The 23,401-nt window shown below is 34.7% G+C and overlaps 3 non-coding genes across 3 annotated transcripts; all 3 read right to left on the bottom strand.

Annotated features, from left to right (window-relative positions):
• Nucleotides 1-7,147: 7,147 nt before the first annotated feature.
• On the bottom strand, nucleotides 7,148-7,263 carry LOC149777046 (U5 spliceosomal RNA). Its single transcript, XR_016416320.1, has one exon. It is a non-coding gene; the product is annotated as a U5 spliceosomal RNA (small nuclear RNA).
• A 6,119-nt stretch (nucleotides 7,264-13,382) lies between these two features.
• On the bottom strand, nucleotides 13,383-13,498 carry LOC149777045 (U5 spliceosomal RNA). Its single transcript, XR_016416319.1, has one exon. It is a non-coding gene; the product is annotated as a U5 spliceosomal RNA (small nuclear RNA).
• A 6,123-nt stretch (nucleotides 13,499-19,621) lies between these two features.
• LOC149777044 (U5 spliceosomal RNA) lies at nucleotides 19,622-19,737 on the bottom strand. Its single transcript, XR_016416318.1, has one exon. It is a non-coding gene; the product is annotated as a U5 spliceosomal RNA (small nuclear RNA).
• Nucleotides 19,738-23,401: the final 3,664 nt, after the last annotated feature.

Genomic DNA, 23,401 nt, shown 5'->3' with positions numbered 1-23,401 from the left:
GTTGTTGGTGCTGCTTCTTGCTCTTGTGCGGGCATATGAGTTTTGCTGGTTGTTGCACGCTGATTTCGCGTGAGGCTGCTTTTGACGATTTTGGTGGGGTCTGATATAGGTTGTTTTCCTCTTTGTTGTTCCTTGTCATTGTTTTTTGGGGGCCTGGTTCCATTTAATTCGGATTGCTTGGTTTTCTGATTCTTTCTTTTCTTTCGTGGTTCTACAGTTTGGTAATCTGTTTCGGTTACACTTTCACTGCCCGACTCCGCCCGTTTACCATCGTGCTCGTCCTCCAGCGCCGCCTCCTCCTCACTCTGTATAGCCTCCTCCTCCTCCTTTTCTGGAGCTGCTGGGGGCTGGGGCTGCTCCATGCTGACAGCCTCCTGGTCCGGCTCATGATCAGAATCGCCACCATCGTCGGAGATGTGTCCGAACAGATCATCACTTCTTGACACCGCCGTCGCATATGTACCACGTATGTTTGTCTCTCTGCAATCTCTCCTCACGTGACCCTTTTTTCCGCAAGTGAGGCAGGGGCGTGTGACATTGCACCCTGGGTACCACGAGTGTACCACGAAACCATGTACCTTAAAAAACTCTGGCACCCTATCTACGTCTGCAGCATCAATCTGCACTATTCTCTTTCCAGTTCTCACTGTCGGGAACCCCCGCAATGTCTCCCACCTAACCTTACAAATTCCGACACCCAGTCTGGCTTCAACTCCCTCCTTAAACAAGTCCATAGGGAACTCATTTGGGTATCTGGTAATGTGTATGTCTATGAATTTTCTTTTTGTAAACCTAGTTATGGGTGGTGCTGTTGTGATCAGGACTGTCTTCCCTTTTATAGTAAAACTCTCAAAATTAATTATTTTGGTTTTGTTTTTAGGATAGATCAGCATAATCCCTCTTCCTATATTTGTGATAAAATCGATGTTTTCGAGGGTTACTCCCCTGGCGGCTAGTGCTCCGAGGATTTCGGGGGTTGCAAAAAGGCGAAAGATTAATACGATGTGAAGAGAAACCAGAGTAATCATTATACTTTCACGCTTTATTTTGAAGAGAAATAGTTTGAACTTTCCAAATGCTTTTGTAAAGACGATAGTGGAATGGTTATGTCTACAAAGATCCAAAAGGGTCATAGTTTTCAATATACAGTGTCATTTTGCTATTGGCTATTTTGAATTTCAGTGAAACCCATTTATTTTCTTTATACTGGTAGAAAGGATACTAATTAATATTTCTATATTTCTTGTCGTGGAAAAGGCAGGGGGAGTTAATTTGACAGTAAAAGGGATGTAATCCACATTCGTTAGATGTTCGAGTTATCGAGATGGATTATAACTACCTATTTATACATCAGGAAAAGATTACTAATTTGGAAAAAAATAACAGGTGTTTTATTCATATAGGAAATCAAAATTTACTTGAAGAAAAAAAATTCCATTTTAGATTAATGCAACGTGTGGATGTTTCAGATGTTTGGGATATCATCTGTCTTCTCCGAGGAGAGCAATGTAGACCTTAAACCTGGCATATGTACTAGCAAACTAGGGTATGTTATACCAAGCTTAGACCATTAACTGTCTTTATTGCGTTTGGTACAATTCCAATAGGTGGTCCACACATGGTTAAGTAAAGATTCAGACATGTTTAGGCTGCCGTTAATGAAATTGAGTCGCAATTATTACTTCCGGATCAGTACCCACAAAAGTAGTCCCAGTCTATATTTAGAGCATTGTTTCCTCTCTCGTTTCGGTAGTGGTACGCAGCTTAGATTTCGGCTTTTGAGGTATAGATTTCAGGAAAATTAAATTGAAAACTCTTTGTAAAATGAGCATCAATGAGTTTCTCTTCCTACTGCTAAAACTGCTTCTCTGTTAGATCCAACTCGCGAAAAAGGCGCATAACATATTCCCATGTTGTTGTTGTGGGAATAACGCCATTTTTCAGCACGTGATAGGCTATACATGGCGGCCAGTATAAATAGTGGCATAAGAAACTGGAGAAAACCTCGGGAAGAGCCACCGACTCACGAGAGGCTAATGGCAACCTTTCTCATATACACACATAGACCGACCCCGAGACCCGAACCACGTGGATCGAGATGAGATGGCAGTGATTGGTAAAGTCGAGCGCTTTAGAACACTCGGCCATCCGGGTTCCCGTTTAATTCCATGTAGTTTAAAATTAGCATTTAAAACCTTAATACTTACGTGTAAATTCTTCATTTCTTTTAAGATATGTCACCTGCTGTGATACATCGCCAGCATTGAAAATTATTTTCTGTCGGAAACGTGTCATGCCGTTTTCATAGATTTGTATGTTTTGAGTTTAAATGAATGCAGCCGGTGTTACTATCCATCAAAAATAATAGTAATACAAAGTTTATGTAAGTAACAACTCAGATTTCGTTAGAGATTTTCAATCACAAATACATAAAAGTAGCTAGAAATACGAGGCCTCCAAAGTTGCATATTAAAACTTGCTGGTACTCTGTGACATGTGAATGGTTTTAAGATTGTTCTTTTTGAATTATTTTTAGGCAGCCATAGTCAAAAAAATTTCCTTAATGTTATTTCGTCTGTTTTGCTTTAATTTGGTTTCGTTAGATGCCTCAAGGAGCAAATCTGAGCAGCTTTGATCATTAATGAAATTGTAAAGCCGATGTAATAAGCCTTTCCCAAAGAATTTATTAATTTCTTAGAATTAGTTCGAAGATGAAATATACCATGGCACATGCTCATAGGTAGAGAAAAAAAGAATGAACAGATCACAACAAACAAACAAAAAACCCCAACCATGTTGCCACTTGCACATGGACGTAAGCTTATGGTGCTTTAGGTTCGTTGATATTAGACACACACACACACACACACTGTTTACTCATATTCAGCGTGATGTTGTGAGTTTGACGCTATTTTCCAACAATAACAAGAAAAAAACAACTTGCATCTTTCAAATGCAATTAATATTACAGTACCTTCGGTTCTTTGATTTTCAGTCAAAACACACACACACACACACACACACACACACACACTCGTGCATGTATATACACAGGGCGTTTTTACTGCAGACGAGTTTCAAATATACACTTAACAGATCTTAATTTCCAAAACTTTGATACATCTAGTCCACAATCGTTAGATCACGCCTCTTTTTATTAGCGGATTGATTATTCAGATTGGTTTTACTGGGTTTAATGCCATTTTGCAGCACATGATTGGTATATATATGAACGCTAAATTGATACACTTTGGATGACCATATGCAAATATAATACTTGTACATACATTTGCATACATATTCCACGCAAACTAGACCAGCAAGTAGATCATCGCTTCTTTTGTTTTTTTCTGACACTACCGGTAATGTCAGGGGAGAAAAAAGAAGAAAAGGCGGAGATCTACTTGTTGGTCTAAAAAGCAAACGTGCATCTACATACATGTATTTGAATAAGATCACATCAAATGCTAAATTCATAAACATAAGATAATGTTACTTACTTCCAAACACACATGCATACCATATACATGTGAGATAAAGAGGACAAAATAGAAGGTATGATGCGAGAAAGTGACGTGATAACTAACATACTTCTGGTCCAGTAATATTCAGGGAACATAATATTCCTGATAAACTCCATTTGTCAATAAATCGAACAAGGTCAGATCCATAAGGACATAGAACACAATTAATTTTACTCTATGTTCTCTACATTTGTTTCTCAATACTTCTTAAATCCCTAAAAAATGCATAAATATAACTCTTCTGTCACCACCAAAATGAGAGGAAAAAATATTCTAAAAATAGACTTGAACTACATCTATTGGTACTGAACTGGATGTACTAATTGTGACCTGATTCCTGACAGGCCCAATTTGTTATGGCCAATTTTAGTCAAACTTTTATATTTGCATGCCACACCTATTTCAATTTTATACATGAAGTCTTTTTGAATTTTATTACAAACAAGACACGTGACACCTTTCAGAAAGTGTGTAGTGCTGGTGTTCCACAGGGTGCAAGTTTTGGTCCAAGTGCTCTTGAGAAACCAAAACTTAATTTGCTATATCTTCCTTAATTATAAGAATTTTTCAATGCAATGAAAACCTGAATGTACAAGGCCTCTCTGAGAATATGTTTACAATTTGAAATTATTGATAAAGGAAATTTAAATAAACATTTAAATTTTAAAAACTACATTTTATTGAAAATATAAATTTTCCTACAAGTTTTAAAATTCAGTTTGACAAATTTTAGACAGCAAAGTTGACTAATACATGGTATTTAAAACAAATGGTAGCTTAAGTCTGTACAAGTGATATCATTTTTCCCAGGGTTAGTGAAGCAACACAGCTCATAGTGATTTTGGCAGCAAACCGCAATATGCCTGTCCAGATGCATATAGGTGTAGACACTAAAGAAACAGTGACAGGTGCTATGTTCCACCTATTGTGTCAGGTACGTAGGCAGTTGTTTGTATAAGTAATAGCGCACTCAGATTTAAAGTTCGGATGGGACCACTACCATGTTGTATAGCAAAAATGCATTCCATTTCAATGTCAATAACTACAAAAGGTGACAATGGGATAGGAAAATACAGTTTCTAGGGAGGCTCTACCTTACTGAAAAATGGTGTTATTCTCTCTCATGAAGACCTAAGCCATGTCTTTGTGGTGCTATATATCAGTGTGGTGATATGAACTAATCATGGTCACTTATGACAGTACACTTCACATGTCCTTATGAAACCTTGCTATCACCACCGGACTACTGGAGAGCTTCCAAACTGATCCAACTCTAACATTTTGTTCCAGATACAATGTTAGACCTGAAAAGATATAACATGTCTCACTTGATTCTAGAAAACAGTAAGATGTAGGTAAATGAATTTAAAATGTGTTCGATATGGTGATTTCAAAATAACATTAAGGTTGCAAGCATGGGAAAAATATTAAACATGACAGACTGACACTCAAAAAGGTGAAGCGATGACCATGTATTAAAGTGATAAATTCATCCTAAAAATATATGGGGTTTCTAGAAGCATATTTAGCCATTTACAGGTTAAATAGCAAATCAGGTAGACTATGTATCATACAGTTTAAGGCAATGTTGGGGCGGTGAGGTTTGATCATTGGTGCAAACATTAGTACATACCAGTATACAGGAAGGTCAATCGACAATGTAATAAATTAAAATATATGACTATAAGCGATCTTATTCATGAGGGAAATAACAATTTTGGATATTGCAGATGAATACAGCAAAATGTGGCCACACAGATCAACTATAGATACCAATAAATCCTATATCGTCAACTAAATGTGAAATTCTGATCCCCAAAACGTGAAAACCAGGATGGACATTTACATATGTGGGACATATACAATGTACTTGTTAAGATCAAATGTGCAAACAAAATTCAAATGATCTGTTTCAACATTTATCATTAAGAGTGTTGGTTACCAATTATTAAACTCAATGATTCAATGGAATCAGATATCAGCTGATGCTACAATACTGCACACTGTCATAGTACTAAATTGAAATATGTTATCATACATAGGCCTACTCATGATGAAAATAACATTTTGGGATATTTTCAGCGCACACAGCCAGAAATGGGCCTTACAGATTCACTATATGTACAATGTCAGCCTATATGATGTACTGAATGTGAACGTTTGATCCCAAACATTCTAAAATATATGAATATTTGTTCATGTGGGATATGTAGCTATCGCAAAATCAGTTGTACAAAGTTAAATTCAAATAATCTGTTTGAATATTTCTTATGCAATCTTTAGAGTGTCAGTTAACAAATATTATTAGTAATTAATAATGCATAAAGCAAGATGGATCATCAGCATTCCCATAACATCATATAGGCCACAATGCTGCACTACACCAATCAATATCGTAACCAAACTGAACAATACAATGGAATGCATTTTGTGTTCAGCTTATATTATTTTGCTGTTTTCTTACATCCAAGGGTAATATACATGGGGAAAGTATATTTTATCCCTTTGAACTGTATTTCATTCTGGGACAGTTTAAAATGATTTAGTAGAGAACTTGACTAGGTTCTAGTATAAAGTTTTCATCTCTGTCCTCTCACTAAATACCCTATAACTATGTTTGTAAAAAATTACTGAAGGCCATACAAGCAGATATGTGTTACTCAGGAAGTGACCCCATGATAAACACATAAATTAACTGCTTGGACCCCTAATAAATACTTTGAATGACCAATACAAATTGGAATTTTGTCTTCGTGTATTTTAAATGATGGTCTCATTTTGACTTACAAAGATATTTTCTCTGACAAAATTTGACAAATATCCAACATTGGAACTTATATATGGTGTAGGAATATTTACATGCTGATATCATTTAATATCATTTCAACAAATATTATATATTTTGGAGTAAATGTTTTAATTTTTTATACTTCTTTTTAAATTTCATTTAAATTTTTCAAAATAAAACTTAACTTTTTATTTCTAATTTCATTCTACTGTTTTTCAAAGTCAATATACATAACATATTGAAATTTCATGTGTCGTTCATTAATAATAAAGATTTAATACCAGTTTAATCTTTACTCAAATACTGCACTGACAGGACATAGCACAATTAATTTTGTTATATGTTCTCTACATTTGGTTCTCGAGACTGACATTTCCACTGTGTGACAATCAGTACAAATCATATGTTAATCTAAAAATACCTTCACGGTGAAGTTCTTGCCAAAGGTTTTTTTGAGAGGCTGGACTGTCAACAGAGCAGTATGTAAACAGAACACATATTTCACTTCCGGATCATCACCATGGCCTTATTACTGACTATGCACTATCGCCGAAATACACATGGAAAACCACACCTGAGCTCATATTCTCAAGAATAAACAATGACCTTTAAATCCCTATCAAAATCGCATAAATATAACTCTTCTATCACCATGACAATGAGAGAGGAATAAATGTTCTAACAATAGACTAGAACTACCTTTGTGAGTACCGAACTGGAAGTACTGAGACCTGATTATATAATCATCGGTTACTATCTTCCATTTGGATCTGGTTAGAAGAAAAGAGAACAAAATGCTAAATTTGAACTAGAGGTTTACTTTAATTGAATTGGTACCTCACCAAAGTGAGGCTTCAAAGAATGGTCTATAGACTCATTAAATGTTCCTCTCCACGGTAATCTTTAGTAAAAGGCGAAAGATTAATACGATGTGAAGAGAAACCAGAGTAATCATTATACTTTCACGCTTTATTTTGAAGAGAAATAGTTTGAACTTTCCAAATGCTTTTGTAAAGACGATAGTGGAATGGTTATGTCTACAAAGATCCAAAAGGGTCATAGTTTTCAATATACAGTGTCATTTTGCTATTGGCTATTTTGAATTTCAGTGAAACCCATTTATTTTCTTTATACTGGTAGAAAGGATACTAATGAATATTTCTATATTTCTTGTCGTGGAAAAGGCAGGGGGAGTTAATTTGACAGTAAAAGGGATGTAATCCACATTCGTTAGATGTTCGAGTTATCGAGATGGATTATAACTACCTATTTATACATCAGGAAAAGATTACTAATTTGGAAAAAAATAACAGGTGTTTTATTCATATAGGAAATCAAAATTTACTTGAAGAAAAAAAATTCCATTTTAGATTAATGCAACGTGTGGATGTTTCAGATGTTTGGGATATCATCTGTCTTCTCCGAGGAGAGCAATGTAGACCTTAAACCTGGCATATGTACTAGCAAACTAGGGTATGTTATACCAAGCTTAGACCATTAACTGTCTTTATTGCGTTTGGTACAATTCCAATAGGTGGTCCACACATGGTTAAGTAAAGATTCAGACATGTTTAGGCTGCCGTTAATGAAATTGAGTCGCAATTATTACTTCCGGATCAGTACCCACAAAAGTAGTCCCAGTCTATATTTAGAGCATTGTTTCCTCTCTCGTTTCGGTAGTGGTACGCAGCTTAGATTTCGGCTTTTGAGGTATAGATTTCAGGAAAATTAAATTGAAAACTCTTTGTAAAATGAGCATCAATGAGTTTCTCTTCCTACTGCTAAAACTGCTTCTCTGTTAGATCCAACTCGCGAAAAAGGCGCATAACATATTCCCATGTTGTTGTTGTGGGAATAACGCCATTTTTCAGCACGTGATAGGCTATACATGGCGGCCAGTATAAATAGTGGCATAAGAAACTGGAGAAAACCTCGGGAAGAGCCACCGACTCACGAGAGGCTAATGGCAACCTTTCTCATATACACACATAGACCGACCCCGAGACCCGAACCACGTGGATCGAGATGAGATGGCAGTGATTGGTAAAGTCGAGCGCTTTAGAACACTCGGCCATCCGGGTTCCCGTTTAATTCCATGTAGTTTAAAATTAGCATTTAAAACCTTAATACTTACGTGTAAATTCTTCATTTCTTTTAAGATATGTCACCTGCTGTGATACATCGCCAGCATTGAAAATTATTTTCTGTCGGAAACGTGTCATGCCGTTTTCATAGATTTGTATGTTTTGAGTTTAAATGAATGCAGCCGGTGTTACTATCCATCAAAAATAATAGTAATACAAAGTTTATGTAAGTAACAACTCAGATTTCGTTAGAGATTTTCAATCACAAATACATAAAAGTAGCTAGAAATACGAGGCCTCCAAAGTTGCATATTAAAACTTGCTGGTACTCTGTGACATGTGAATGGTTTTAAGATTGTTCTTTTTGAATTATTTTTAGGCAGCCATAGTCAAAAAAATTTCCTTAATGTTATTTCGTCTGTTTTGCTTTAATTTGGTTTCGTTAGATGCCTCAAGGAGCAAATCTGAGCAGCTTTGATCATTAATGAAATTGTAAAGCCGATGTAATAAGCCTTTCCCAAAGAATTTATTAATTTCTTAGAATTAGTTCGAAGATGAAATATACCATGGCACATGCTCATAGGTAGAGAAAAAAATAATGAACAGATCACAACAAACAAACAAAAAACCCCAACCATGTTGCCACTTGCACATGGACGTAAGCTTATGGTGCTTTAGGTTCGTTGATATTAGACACACACACACACACACACACACACTGTTTACTCATATTCAGCGTGATGTTGTGAGTTTGACGCCATTTTCCAACAATAACAAGAAAAAAACAACTTGCATCTTTCAAATGCAATTAATATTACAGTACCTTCGGTTCTTTGATTTTCAGTCAAAACACACACACACACACACACACACTCGTGCATGTATATACACAGGGCGTTTTTACTGCAGACGAGTTTCAAATATACACTTAACAGATCTTAATTTCCAAAACTTTGATACATCTAGTCCACAATCGTTAGATCACGCCTCTTTTTATTAGCGGATTGATTATTCAGATTGGTTTTACTGGGTTTAATGCCATTTTGCAGCACATGATTGGTATATATATGAACGCTAAATTGATACACTTTGGATGACCATATGCAAATATAATACTTGTACATACATTTGCATACATATTCCACGCAAACTAGACCAGCAAGTAGATCATCGCTTCTTTTGTTTTTTTCTGACACTACCGGTAATGTCAGGGGAGAAAAAAGAAGAAAAGGCGGAGATCTACTTGTTGGTCTAAAAAGCAAACGTGCATCTACATACATGTATTTGAATAAGATCACATCAAATGCTAAATTCATAAACATAAGATAATGTTACTTACTTCCAAACACACATGCATACCATATACATGTGAGATAAAGAGGACAAAATAGAAGGTATGATGCGAGAAAGTGACGTGATAACTAACATACTTCTGGTCCAGTAATATTCAGGGAACATAATATTCCTGATAAACTCCATTTGTCAATAAATCGAACAAGGTCAGATCCATAAGGACATAGAACACAATTAATTTTACTCTATGTTCTCTACATTTGTTTCTCAATACTTCTTAAATCCCTAAAAAATGCATAAATATAACTCTTCTGTCACCACCAAAATGAGAGGAAGAAATATTCTAAAAATAGACTTGAACTACATCTATTGGTACTGAACTGGATGTACTAATTGTGACCTGATTCCTGACAGGCCCAATTTGTTATGGCCAATTTTAGTCAAACTTTTATATTTGCATGCCACACCTATTTCAATTTTATACATGAAGTCTTTTTGAATTTTATTACAAACAAGACACGTGACACCTTTCAGAAAGTGTGTAGTGCTGGTGTTCCACAGGGTGCAAGTTTTGGTCCAAGTGCTCTTGAGAAACCAAAACTTAATTTGCTATATCTTCCTTAATTATAAGAATTTTTCAATGCAATGAAAACCTGAATGTACAAGGCCTCTCTGAGAATATGTTTACAATTTGAAATTATTGATAAAGGAAATTTAAATAAACATTTAAATTTTAAAAACTACATTTTATTGAAAATATAAATTTTCCTACAAGTTTTAAAATTCAGTTTGACAAATTTTAGACAGCAAAGTTGACTAATACATGGTATTTAAAACAAATGGTAGCTTAAGTCTGTACAAGTGATATCATTTTTCCCAGGGTTAGTGAAGCAACACAGCTCATAGTGATTTTGGCAGCAAACCGCAATATGCCTGTCCAGATGCATATAGGTGTAGACACTAAAGAAACAGTGACAGGTGCTATGTTCCACATATTGTGTCAGGTACGTAGGCAGTTGTTTGTATAAGTAATAGCGCACTCAGATTTAAAGTTCGGATGGGACCACTACCATGTTGTATAGCAAAAATGCATTCCATTTCAATGTCAATAACTACAAAAGGTGACAATGGGATAGGAAAATACAGTTTCTAGGGAGGCTCTACCTTACTGAAAAATGGTGTTATTCTCTCTCATGAAGACCTAAGCCATGTCTTTGTGGTGCTATATATCAGTGTGGTGATATGAACTAATCATGGTCACTTATGACAGTACACTTCACATGTCCTTATGAAACCTTGCTATCACCACCGGACTACTGGAGAGCTTCCAAACTGATCCAACTCTAACATTTTGTTCCAGATACAATGTTAGACCTGAAAAGATATAACATGTCTCACTTGATTCTAGAAAACAGTAAGATGTAGGTAAATGAATTTAAAATGTGTTCGATATGGTGATTTCAAAATAACATTAAGGTTGCAAGCATGGGAAAAATATTAAACATGACAGACTGACACTCAAAAAGGTGAAGCGATGACCATGTATTAAAGTGATAAATTCATCCTAAAAATATATGGGGTTTCTAGAAGCATATTTAGCCATTTACAGGTTAAATAGCAAATCAGGTAGACTATGTATCATACAGTTTAAGGCAATGTTGGGGCGGTGAGGTTTGATCATTGGTGCAAACATTAGTACATACCAGTATACAGGAAGGTCAATCGACAATGTAATAAATTAAAATATATGACTATAAGCGATCTTATTCATGAGGGAAATAACAATTTTGGATATTGCAGATGAATACAGCAAAATGTGGCCACACAGATCAACTATAGATACCAATAAATCCTATATCGTCAACTAAATGTGAAATTCTGATCCCCAAAACGTGAAAACCAGGATGGACATTTACATATGTGGGACATATACAATGTACTTGTTAAGATCAAATGTGCAAACAAAATTCAAATGATCTGTTTCAACATTTATCATTAAGAGTGTTGGTTACCAATTATTAAACTCAATGATTCAATGGAATCAGATATCAGCTGATGCTACAATACTGCACACTGTCATAGTACTAAATTGAAATATGTTATCATACATAGGCCTACTCATGATGAAAATAACATTTTGGGATATTTTCAGCGCACACAGCCAGAAATGGGCCTTACAGATTCACTATATGTACAATGTCAGCCTATATGATGTACTGAATGTGAACGTTTGATCCCAAACATTCTAAAATATATGAATATTTGTTCATGTGGGATATGTAGCTATCGCAAAATCAGTTGTACAAAGTTAAATTCAAATAATCTGTTTGAATATTTCTTATGCAATCTTTAGAGTGTCAGTTAACAAATATTATTAGTAATTAATAATGCATAAAGCAAGATGGATCATCAGCATTCCCATAACATCATATAGGCCACAATGCTGCACTACACCAATCAATATCGTAACCAAACTGAACAATACAATGGAATGCATTTTGTGTTCAGCTTATATTATTTTGCTGTTTTCTTACATCCAAGGGTAATATACATGGGGAAAGTATATTTTATCCCTTTGAACTGTATTTCATTCTGGGACAGTTTAAAATGATTTAGTAGAGAACTTGACTAGGTTCTAGTATAAAGTTTTCATCTCTGTCCTCTCACTAAATACCCTATAACTATGTTTGTAAAAAATTACTGAAGGCCATACAAGCAGATATGTGTTACTCAGGAAGTGACCCCATGATAAACACATAAATTAACTGCTTGGACCCCTAATAAATACTTTGAATGACCAATACAAATTGGAATTTTGTCTTCGTGTATTTTAAATGATGGTCTCATTTTGACTTACAAAGATATTTTCTCTGACAAAATTTGACAAATATCCAACATTGGAACTTATATATGGTGTAGGAATATTTACATGCTGATATCATTTAATATCATTTCAACAAATATTATATATTTTGGAGTAAATGTTTTAATTTTTTATACTTCTTTTTAAATTTCATTTAAATTTTTCAAAATAAAACTTAACTTTTTATTTCTAATTTCATTCTACTGTTTTTCAAAGTCAATATACATAACATATTGAAATTTCATGTGTCGTTCATTAATAATAAAGATTTAATACCAGTTTAATCTTTACTCAAATACTGCACTGACAGGACATAGCACAATTAATTTTGTTATATGTTCTCTACATTTGGTTCTCGAGACTGACATTTCCACTGTGTGACAATCAGTACAAATCATATGTTAATCTAAAAATACCTTCACGGTGAAGTTCTTGCCAAAGGTTTTTTTGAGAGGCTGGACTGTCAACAGAGCAGTATGTAAACAGAACACATATTTCACTTCCGGATCATCACCATGGCCTTATTACTGACTATGCACTATCGCCGAAATACACATGGAAAACCACACCTGAGCTCATATTCTCAAGAATAAACAATGACCTTTAAATCCCTATCAAAATCGCATAAATATAACTCTTCTATCACCATGACAATGAGAGAGGAATAAATGTTCTAACAATAGACTAGAACTACCTTTGTGAGTACCGAACTGGAAGTACTGAGACCTGATTATATAATCATCGGTTACTATCTTCCATTTGGATCTGGTTAGAAGAAAAGAGAACAAAATGCTAAATTTGAACTTGAGGTTTACTTTAATTGAATTGGTACCTCACCAAAGTGAGGCTTCAAAGAATGGTCTATAGACTCATTAAATGTTCCTCTCCACGGTAATCTTTAGTAAAAGGCGAAAGATTAATACGATGTGAAGAGAAACCAGAGTAATCATTATACTTTCACGCTTTATTTTGAAGAGAAATAGTTTGAACTTTCCAAATGCTTTTGTAAAGACGATAGTGGAATGGTTATGTCTACAAAGATCCAAAAGGGTCATAGTTTTCAATATACAGTGTCATTTTGCTATTGGCTATTTTGAATTTCAGTGAAACCCATTTATTTTCTTTATACTGGTAGAAAGGATACTAATTAATATTTCTATATTTCTTGTCGTGGAAAAGGCAGGGGGAGTTAATTTGACAGTAAAAGGGATGTAATCCACATTCGTTAGATGTTCGAGTTATCGAGATGGATTATAACTACCTATTTATACATCAGGAAAAGATTACTAATTTGGAAAAAAATAACAGGTGTTTTATTCATATAGGAAATCAAAATTTACTTGAAGAAAAAAAATTCCATTTTAGATTAATGCAACGTGTGGATGTTTCAGATGTTTGGGATATCATCTGTCTTCTCCGAGGAGAGCAATGTAGACCTTAAACCTGGCATATGTACTAGCAAACTAGGGTATGTTATACCAAGCTTAGACCATTAACTGTCTTTATTGCGTTTGGTACAATTCCAATAGGTGGTCCACACATGGTTAAGTAAAGATTCAGACATGTTTAGGCTGCCGTTAATGAAATTGAGTCGCAATTATTACTTCCGGATCAGTACCCACAAAAGTAGTCCCAGTCTATATTTAGAGCATTGTTTCCTCTCTCGTTTCGGTAGTGGTACGCAGCTTAGATTTCGGCTTTTGAGGTATAGATTTCAGGAAAATTAAATTGAAAACTCTTTGTAAAATGAGCATCAATGAGTTTCTCTTCCTACTGCTAAAACTGCTTCTCTGTTAGATCCAACTCGCGAAAAAGGCGCATAACATATTCCCATGTTGTTGTTGTGGGAATAACGCCATTTTTCAGCACGTGATAGGCTATACATGGCGGCCAGTATAAATAGTGGCATAAGAAACTGGAGAAAACCTCGGGAAGAGCCACCGACTCACGAGAGGCTAATGGCAACCTTTCTCATATACACACATAGACCGACCCCGAGACCCGAACCACGTGGATCGAGATGAGATGGCAGTGATTGGTAAAGTCGAGCGCTTTAGAACACTCGGCCATCCGGGTTCCCGTTTAATTCCATGTAGTTTAAAATTAGCATTTAAAACCTTAATACTTACGTGTAAATTCTTCATTTCTTTTAAGATATGTCACCTGCTGTGATACATCGCCAGCATTGAAAATTATTTTCTGTCGGAAACGTGTCATGCCGTTTTCATAGATTTGTATGTTTTGAGTTTAAATGAATGCAGCCGGTGTTACTATCCATCAAAAATAATAGTAATACAAAGTTTATGTAAGTAACAACTCAGATTTCGTTAGAGATTTTCAATCACAAATACATAAAAGTAGCTAGAAATACGAGGCCTCCAAAGTTGCATATTAAAACTTGCTGGTACTCTGTGACATGTGAATGGTTTTAAGATTGTTCTTTTTGAATTATTTTTAGGCAGCCATAGTCAAAAAAATTTCCTTAATGTTATTTCGTCTGTTTTGCTTTAATTTGGTTTCGTTAGATGCCTCAAGGAGCAAATCTGAGCAGCTTTGATCATTAATGAAATTGTAAAGCCGATGTAATAAGCCTTTCCCAAAGAATTTATTAATTTCTTAGAATTAGTTCGAAGATGAAATATACCATGGCACATGCTCATAGGTAGAGAAAAAAATAATGAACAGATCACAACAAACAAACAAAAAACCCCAACCATGTTGCCACTTGCACATGGACGTAAGCTTATGGTGCTTTAGGTTCGTTGATATTAGACACACACACACACACACACACTGTTTACTCATATTCAGCGTGATGTTGTGAGTTTGACGCCATTTTCCAACAATAACAAGAAAAAAACAACTTGCATCTTTCAAATGCAATTAATATTACAGTACCTTCGGTTCTTTGATTTTCAGTCAAAACACACACACACACACACACACACACACACACTCGTGCATGTATATACACAGGGCGTTTTTACTGCAGACGAGTTTCAAATATACACTTAACAGATCTTAATTTCCAAAACTTTGATACATCTAGTCCACAATCGTTAGATCACGCCTCTTTTTATTAGCGGATTGATTATTCAGATTGGTTTTACTGGGTTTAATGCCATTTTGCAGCACATGATTGGTATATATATGAACGCTAAATTGATACACTTTGGATGACCATATGCAAATATAATACTTGTACATACATTTGCATACATATTCCACGCAAACTAGACCAGCAAGTAGATCATCGCTTCTTTTGTTTTTTTCTGACACTACCGGTAATGTCAGGGGAGAAAAAAGAAGAAAAGGCGGAGATCTACTTGTTGGTCTAAAAAGCAAACGTGCATCTACATACATGTATTTGAATAAGATCACATCAAATGCTAAATTCATAAACATAAGATAATGTTACTTACTTCCAAACACACATGCATACCATATACATGTGAGATAAAGAGGACAAAATAGAAGGTATGATGCGAGAAAGTGACGTGATAACTAACATACTTCTGGTCCAGTAATATTCAGGGAACATAATATTCCTGATAAACTCCATTTGTCAATAAATCGAACAAGGTCAGATCCATAAGGACATAGAACACAATTAATTTTACTCTATGTTCTCTACATTTGTTTCTCAATACTTCTTAAATCCCTAAAAAATGCATAAATATAACTCTTCTGTCACCACCAAAATGAGAGGAAGAAATATTCTAAAAATAGACTTGAACTACATCTATTGGTACTGAACTGGATGTACTAATTGTGACCTGATTCCTGACAGGCCCAATTTGTTATGGCCAATTTTAGTCAAACTTTTATATTTGCATGCCACACCTATTTCAATTTTATACATGAAGTCTTTTTGAATTTTATTACAAACAAGACACGTGACACCTTTCAGAAAGTGTGTAGTGCTGGTGTTCCACAGGGTGCAAGTTTTGGTCCAAGTGCTCTTGAGAAACCAAAACTTAATTTGCTATATCTTCCTTAATTATAAGAATTTTTCAATGCAATGAAAACCTGAATGTACAAGGCCTCTCTGAGAATATGTTTACAATTTGAAATTATTGATAAAGGAAATTTAAATAAACATTTAAATTTTAAAAACTACATTTTATTGAAAATATAAATTTTCCTACAAGTTTTAAAATTCAGTTTGACAAATTTTAGACAGCAAAGTTGACTAATACATGGTATTTAAAACAAATGGTAGCTTAAGTCTGTACAAGTGATATCATTTTTCCCAGGGTTAGTGAAGCAACACAGCTCATAGTGATTTTGGCAGCAAACCGCAATATGCCTGTCCAGATGCATATAGGTGTAGACACTAAAGAAACAGTGACAGGTGCTATGTTCCACATATTGTGTCAGGTACGTAGGCAGTTGTTTGTATAAGTAATAGCGCACTCAGATTTAAAGTTCGGATGGGACCACTACCATGTTGTATAGCAAAAATGCATTCCATTTCAATGTCAATAACTACAAAAGGTGACAATGGGATAGGAAAATACAGTTTCTAGGGAGGCTCTACCTTACTGAAAAATGGTGTTATTCTCTCTCATGAAGACCTAAGCCATGTCTTTGTGGTGCTATATATCAGTGTGGTGATATGAACTAATCATGGTCACTTATGACAGTACACTTCACATGTCCTTATGAAACCTTGCTATCACCACCGGACTACTGGAGAGCTTCCAAACTGATCCAACTCTAACATTTTGTTCCAGATACAATGTTAGACCTGAAAAGATATAACATGTCTCACTTGATTCTAGAAAACAGTAAGATGTAGGTAAATGAATTTAAAATGTGTTCGATATGGTGATTTCAAAATAACATTAAGGTTGCAAGCATGGGAAAAATATTAAACATGACAGACTGACACTCAAAAAGGTGAAGCGATGACCATGTATTAAAGTGATAAATTCATCCTAAAAATATATGGGGTTTCTAGAAGCATATTTAGCCATTTACAGGTTAAATAGCAAATCAGGTAGACTATGTATCATACAGTTTAAGGCAATGTTGGGGCGGTGAGGTTTGATCATTGGTGCAAACATTAGTACATACCAGTATACAGGAAGGTCAATCGACAATGTAATAAATTAAAATATATGACTATAAGCGATCTTATTCATGAGGGAAATAACAATTTTGGATATTGCAGATGAATACAGCAAAATGTGGCCACACAGATCAACTATAGATACCAATAAATCCTATATCGTCAACTAAATGTGAAATTCTGATCCCCAAAACGTGAAAACCAGGATGGACATTTACATATGTGGGACATATACAATGTACTTGTTAAGATCAAATGTGCAAACAAAATTCAAATGATCTGTTTCAACATTTATCATTAAGAGTGTTGGTTACCAATTATTAAACTCAATGATTCAATGGAATCAGATATCAGCTGATGCTACAATACTGCACACTGTCATAGTACTAAATTGAAATATGTTATCATACATAGGCCTACTCATGATGAAAATAACATTTTGGGATATTTTCAGCGCACACAGCCAGAAATGGGCCTTACAGATTCACTATATGTACAATGTCAGCCTATATGATGTACTGAATGTGAACGTTTGATCCCAAACATTCTAAAATATATGAATATTTGTTCATGTGGGATATGTAGCTATCGCAAAATCAGTTGTACAAAGTTAAATTCAAATAATCTGTTTGAATATTTCTTATGCAATCTTTAGAGTGTCAGTTAACAAATATTATTAGTAATTAATAATGCATAAAGCAAGATGGATCATCAGCATTCCCATAACATCATATAGGCCACAATGCTGCACTACACCAATCAATATCGTAACCAAACTGAACAATACAATGGAATGCATTTTGTGTTCAGCTTATATTATTTTGCTGTTTTCTTACATCCAAGGGTAATATACATGGGGAAAGTATATTTTATCCCTTTGAACTGTATTTCATTCTGGGACAGTTTAAAATGATTTAGTAGAGAACTTGACTAGGTTCTAGTATAAAGTTTTCATCTCTGTCCTCTCACTAAATACCCTATAACTATGTTTGTAAAAAATTACTGAAGGCCATACAAGCAGATATGTGTTACTCAGGAAGTGACCCCATGATAAACACATAAATTAACTGCTTGGACCCCTAATAAATACTTTGAATGACCAATACAAATTGGAATTTTGTCTTCGTGTATTTTAAATGATGGTCTCATTTTGACTTACAAAGATATTTTCTCTGACAAAATTTGACAAATATCCAACATTGGAACTTATATATGGTGTAGGAATATTTACATGCTGATATCATTTAATATCATTTCAACAAATATTATATATTTTGGAGTAAATGTTTTAATTTTTTATACTTCTTTTTAAATTTCATTTAAATTTTTCAAAATAAAACTTAACTTTTTATTTCTAATTTCATTCTACTGTTTTTCAAAGTCAATATACATAACATATTGAAATTTCATGTGTCGTTCATTAATAATAAAGATTTAATACCAGTTTAATCTTTACTCAAATACTGCACTGACAGGACATAGCACAATTAATTTTGTTATATGTTCTCTACATTTGGTTCTCGAGACTGACATTTCCACTGTGTGACAATCAGTACAAATCATATGTTAATCTAAAAATACCTTCACGGTGAAGTTCTTGCCAAAGGTTTTTTTGAGAGGCTGGACTGTCAACAGAGCAGTATGTAAACAGAACACATATTTCACTTCCGGATCATCACCATGGCCTTATTACTGACTATGCACTATCGCCGAAATACACATGGAAAACCACACCTGAGCTCATATTCTCAAGAATAAACAATGACCTTTAAATCCCTATCAAAATCGCATAAATATAACTCTTCTATCACCATGACAATGAGAGAGGAATAAATGTTCTAACAATAGACTAGAACTACCTTTGTGAGTACCGAACTGGAAGTACTGAGACCTGATTATATAATCATCGGTTACTATCTTCCATTTGGATCTGGTTAGAAGAAAAGAGAACAAAATGCTAAATTTGAACTTGAGGTTTACTTTAATTGAATTGGTACCTCACCAAAGTGAGGCTTCAAAGAATGGTCTATAGACTCATTAAATGTTCCTCTCCACGGTAATCTTTAGTAAAAGGCGAAAGATTAATACGATGTGAAGAGAAACCAGAGTAATCATTATACTTTCACGCTTTATTTTGAAGAGAAATAGTTTGAACTTTCCAAATGCTTTTGTAAAGACGATAGTGGAATGGTTATGTCTACAAAGATCCAAAAGGGTCATAGTTTTCAATATACAGTGTCATTTTGCTATTGGCTATTTTGAATTTCAGTGAAACCCATTTATTTTCTTTATACTGGTAGAAAGGATACTAATTAATATTTCTATATTTCTTGTCGTGGAAAAGGCAGGGGGAGTTAATTTGACAGTAAAAGGGATGTAATCCACATTCGTTAGATGTTCGAGTTATCGAGATGGATTATAACTACCTATTTATACATCAGGAAAAGATTACTAATTTGGAAAAAAATAACAGGTGTTTTATTCATATAGGAAATCAAAATTTACTTGAAGAAAAAAAATTCCATTTTAGATTAATGCAACGTGTGGATGTTTCAGATGTTTGGGATATCATCTGTCTTCTCCGAGGAGAGCAATGTAGACCTTAAACCTGGCATATGTACTAGCAAACTAGGGTATGTTATACCAAGCTTAGACCATTAACTGTCTTTATTGCGTTTGGTACAATTCCAATAGGTGGTCCACACATGGTTAAGTAAAGATTCAGACATGTTTAGGCTGCCGTTAATGAAATTGAGTCGCAATTATTACTTCCGGATCAGTACCCACAAAAGTAGTCCCAGTCTATATTTAGAGCATTGTTTCCTCTCTCGTTTCGGTAGTGGTACGCAGCTTAGATTTCGGCTTTTGAGGTATAGATTTCAGGAAAATTAAATTGAAAACTCTTTGTAAAATGAGCATCAATGAGTTTCTCTTCCTACTGCTAAAACTGCTTCTCTGTTAGATCCAACTCGCGAAAAAGGCGCATAACATATTCCCATGTTGTTGTTGTGGGAATAACGCCATTTTTCAGCACGTGATAGGCTATACATGGCGGCCAGTATAAATAGTGGCATAAGAAACTGGAGAAAACCTCGGGAAGAGCCACCGACTCACGAGAGGCTAATGGCAACCTTTCTCATATACACACATAGACCGACCCCGAGACCCGAACCACGTGGATCGAGATGAGATGGCAGTGATTGGTAAAGTCGAGCGCTTTAGAACACTCGGCCATCCGGGTTCCCGTTTAATTCCATGTAGTTTAAAATTAGCATTTAAAACCTTAATACTTACGTGTAAATTCTTCATTTCTTTTAAGATATGTCACCTGCTGTGATACATCGCCAGCATTGAAAATTATTTTCTGTCGGAAACGTGTCATGCCGTTTTCATAGATTTGTATGTTTTGAGTTTAAATGAATGCAGCCGGTGTTACTATCCATCAAAAATAATAGTAATACAAAGTTTATGTAAGTAACAACTCAGATTTCGTTAGAGATTTTCAATCACAAATACATAAAAGTAGCTAGAAATACGAGGCCTCCAAAGTTGCATATTAAAACTTGCTGGTACTCTGTGACATGTGAATGGTTTTAAGATTGTTCTTTTTGAATTATTTTTAGGCAGCCATAGTCAAAAAAATTTCCTTAATGTTATTTCGTCTGTTTTGCTTTAATTTGGTTTCGTTAGATGCCTCAAGGAGCAAATCTGAGCAGCTTTGATCATTAATGAAATTGTAAAGCCGATGTAATAAGCCTTTCCCAAAGAATTTATTAATTTCTTAGAATTAGTTCGAAGATGAAATATACCATGGCACATGCTCATAGGTAGAGAAAAAAATAATGAACAGATCACAACAAACAAACAAAAAACCCCAACCATGTTGCCACTTGCACATGGACGTAAGCTTATGGTGCTTTAGGTTCGTTGATATTAGACACACACACACACACACACACTGTTTACTCATATTCAGCGTGATGTTGTGAGTTTGACGCCATTTTCCAACAATAACAAGAAAAAAACAACTTGCATCTTTCAAATGCAATTAATATTACAGTACCTTCGGTTCTTTGATTTTCAGTCAAAACACACACACACACACACACACACACACACACTCGTGCATGTATATACACAGGGCGTTTTTACTGCAGACGAGTTTCAAATATACACTTAACAGATCTTAATTTCCAAAACTTTGATACATCTAGTCCACAATCGTTAGATCACGCCTCTTTTTATTAGCGGATTGATTATTCAGATTGGTTTTACTGGGTTTAATGCCATTTTGCAGCACATGATTGGTATATATATGAACGCTAAATTGATACACTTTGGATGACCATATGCAAATATAATACTTGTACATACATTTGCATACATATTCCACGCAAACTAGACCAGCAAGTAGATCATCGCTTCTTTTGTTTTTTTCTGACACTACCGGTAATGTCAGGGGAGAAAAAAGAAGAAAAGGCGGAGATCTACTTGTTGGTCTAAAAAGCAAACGTGCATCTACATACATGTATTTGAATAAGATCACATCAAATGCTAAATTCATAAACATAAGATAATGTTACTTACTTCCAAACACACATGCATACCATATACATGTGAGATAAAGAGGACAAAATAGAAGGTATGATGCGAGAAAGTGACGTGATAACTAACATACTTCTGGTCCAGTAATATTCAGGGAACATAATATTCCTGATAAACTCCATTTGTCAATAAATCGAACAAGGTCAGATCCATAAGGACATAGAACACAATTAATTTTACTCTATGTTCTCTACATTTGTTTCTCAATACTTCTTAAATCCCTAAAAAATGCATAAATATAACTCTTCTGTCACCACCAAAATGAGAGGAAGAAATATTCTAAAAATAGACTTGAACTACATCTATTGGTACTGAACTGGATGTACTAATTGTGACCTGATTCCTGACAGGCCCAATTTGTTATGGCCAATTTTAGTCAAACTTTTATATTTGCATGCCACACCTATTTCAATTTTATACATGAAGTCTTTTTGAATTTTATTACAAACAAGACACGTGACACCTTTCAGAAAGTGTGTAGTGCTGGTGTTCCACAGGGTGCAAGTTTTGGTCCAAGTGCTCTTGAGAAACCAAAACTTAATTTGCTATATCTTCCTTAATTATAAGAATTTTTCAATGCAATGAAAACCTGAATGTACAAGGCCTCTCTGAGAATATGTTTACAATTTGAAATTATTGATAAAGGAAATTTAAATAAACATTTAAATTTTAAAAACTACATTTTATTGAAAATATAAATTTTCCTACAAGTTTTAAAATTCAGTTTGACAAATTTTAGACAGCAAAGTTGACTAATACATGGTATTTAAAACAAATGGTAGCTTAAGTCTGTACAAGTGATATCATTTTTCCCAGGGTTAGTGAAGCAACACAGCTCATAGTGATTTTGGCAGCAAACCGCAATATGCCTGTCCAGATGCATATAGGTGTAGACACTAAAGAAACAGTGACAGGTGCTATGTTCCACATATTGTGTCAGGTACGTAGGCAGTTGTTTGTATAAGTAATAGCGCACTCAGATTTAAAGTTCGGATGGGACCACTACCATGTTGTATAGCAAAAATGCATTCCATTTCAATGTCAATAACTACAAAAGGTGACAATGGGATAGGAAAATACAGTTTCTAGGGAGGCTCTACCTTACTGAAAAATGGTGTTATTCTCTCTCATGAAGACCTAAGCCATGTCTTTGTGGTGCTATATATCAGT

Source organism: Sinohyriopsis cumingii, chromosome 18, assembly GCF_028554795.1.
Source record: "Sinohyriopsis cumingii isolate HCF-2022 chromosome 18, ASM2855479v2, whole genome shotgun sequence".
Taxonomy (NCBI): domain Eukaryota; kingdom Metazoa; phylum Mollusca; class Bivalvia; order Unionida; family Unionidae; genus Sinohyriopsis; species Sinohyriopsis cumingii.
Note: the sequence above shows the minus strand (reverse complement) of the source record. Positions and strands in the feature narration are given on the sequence as shown.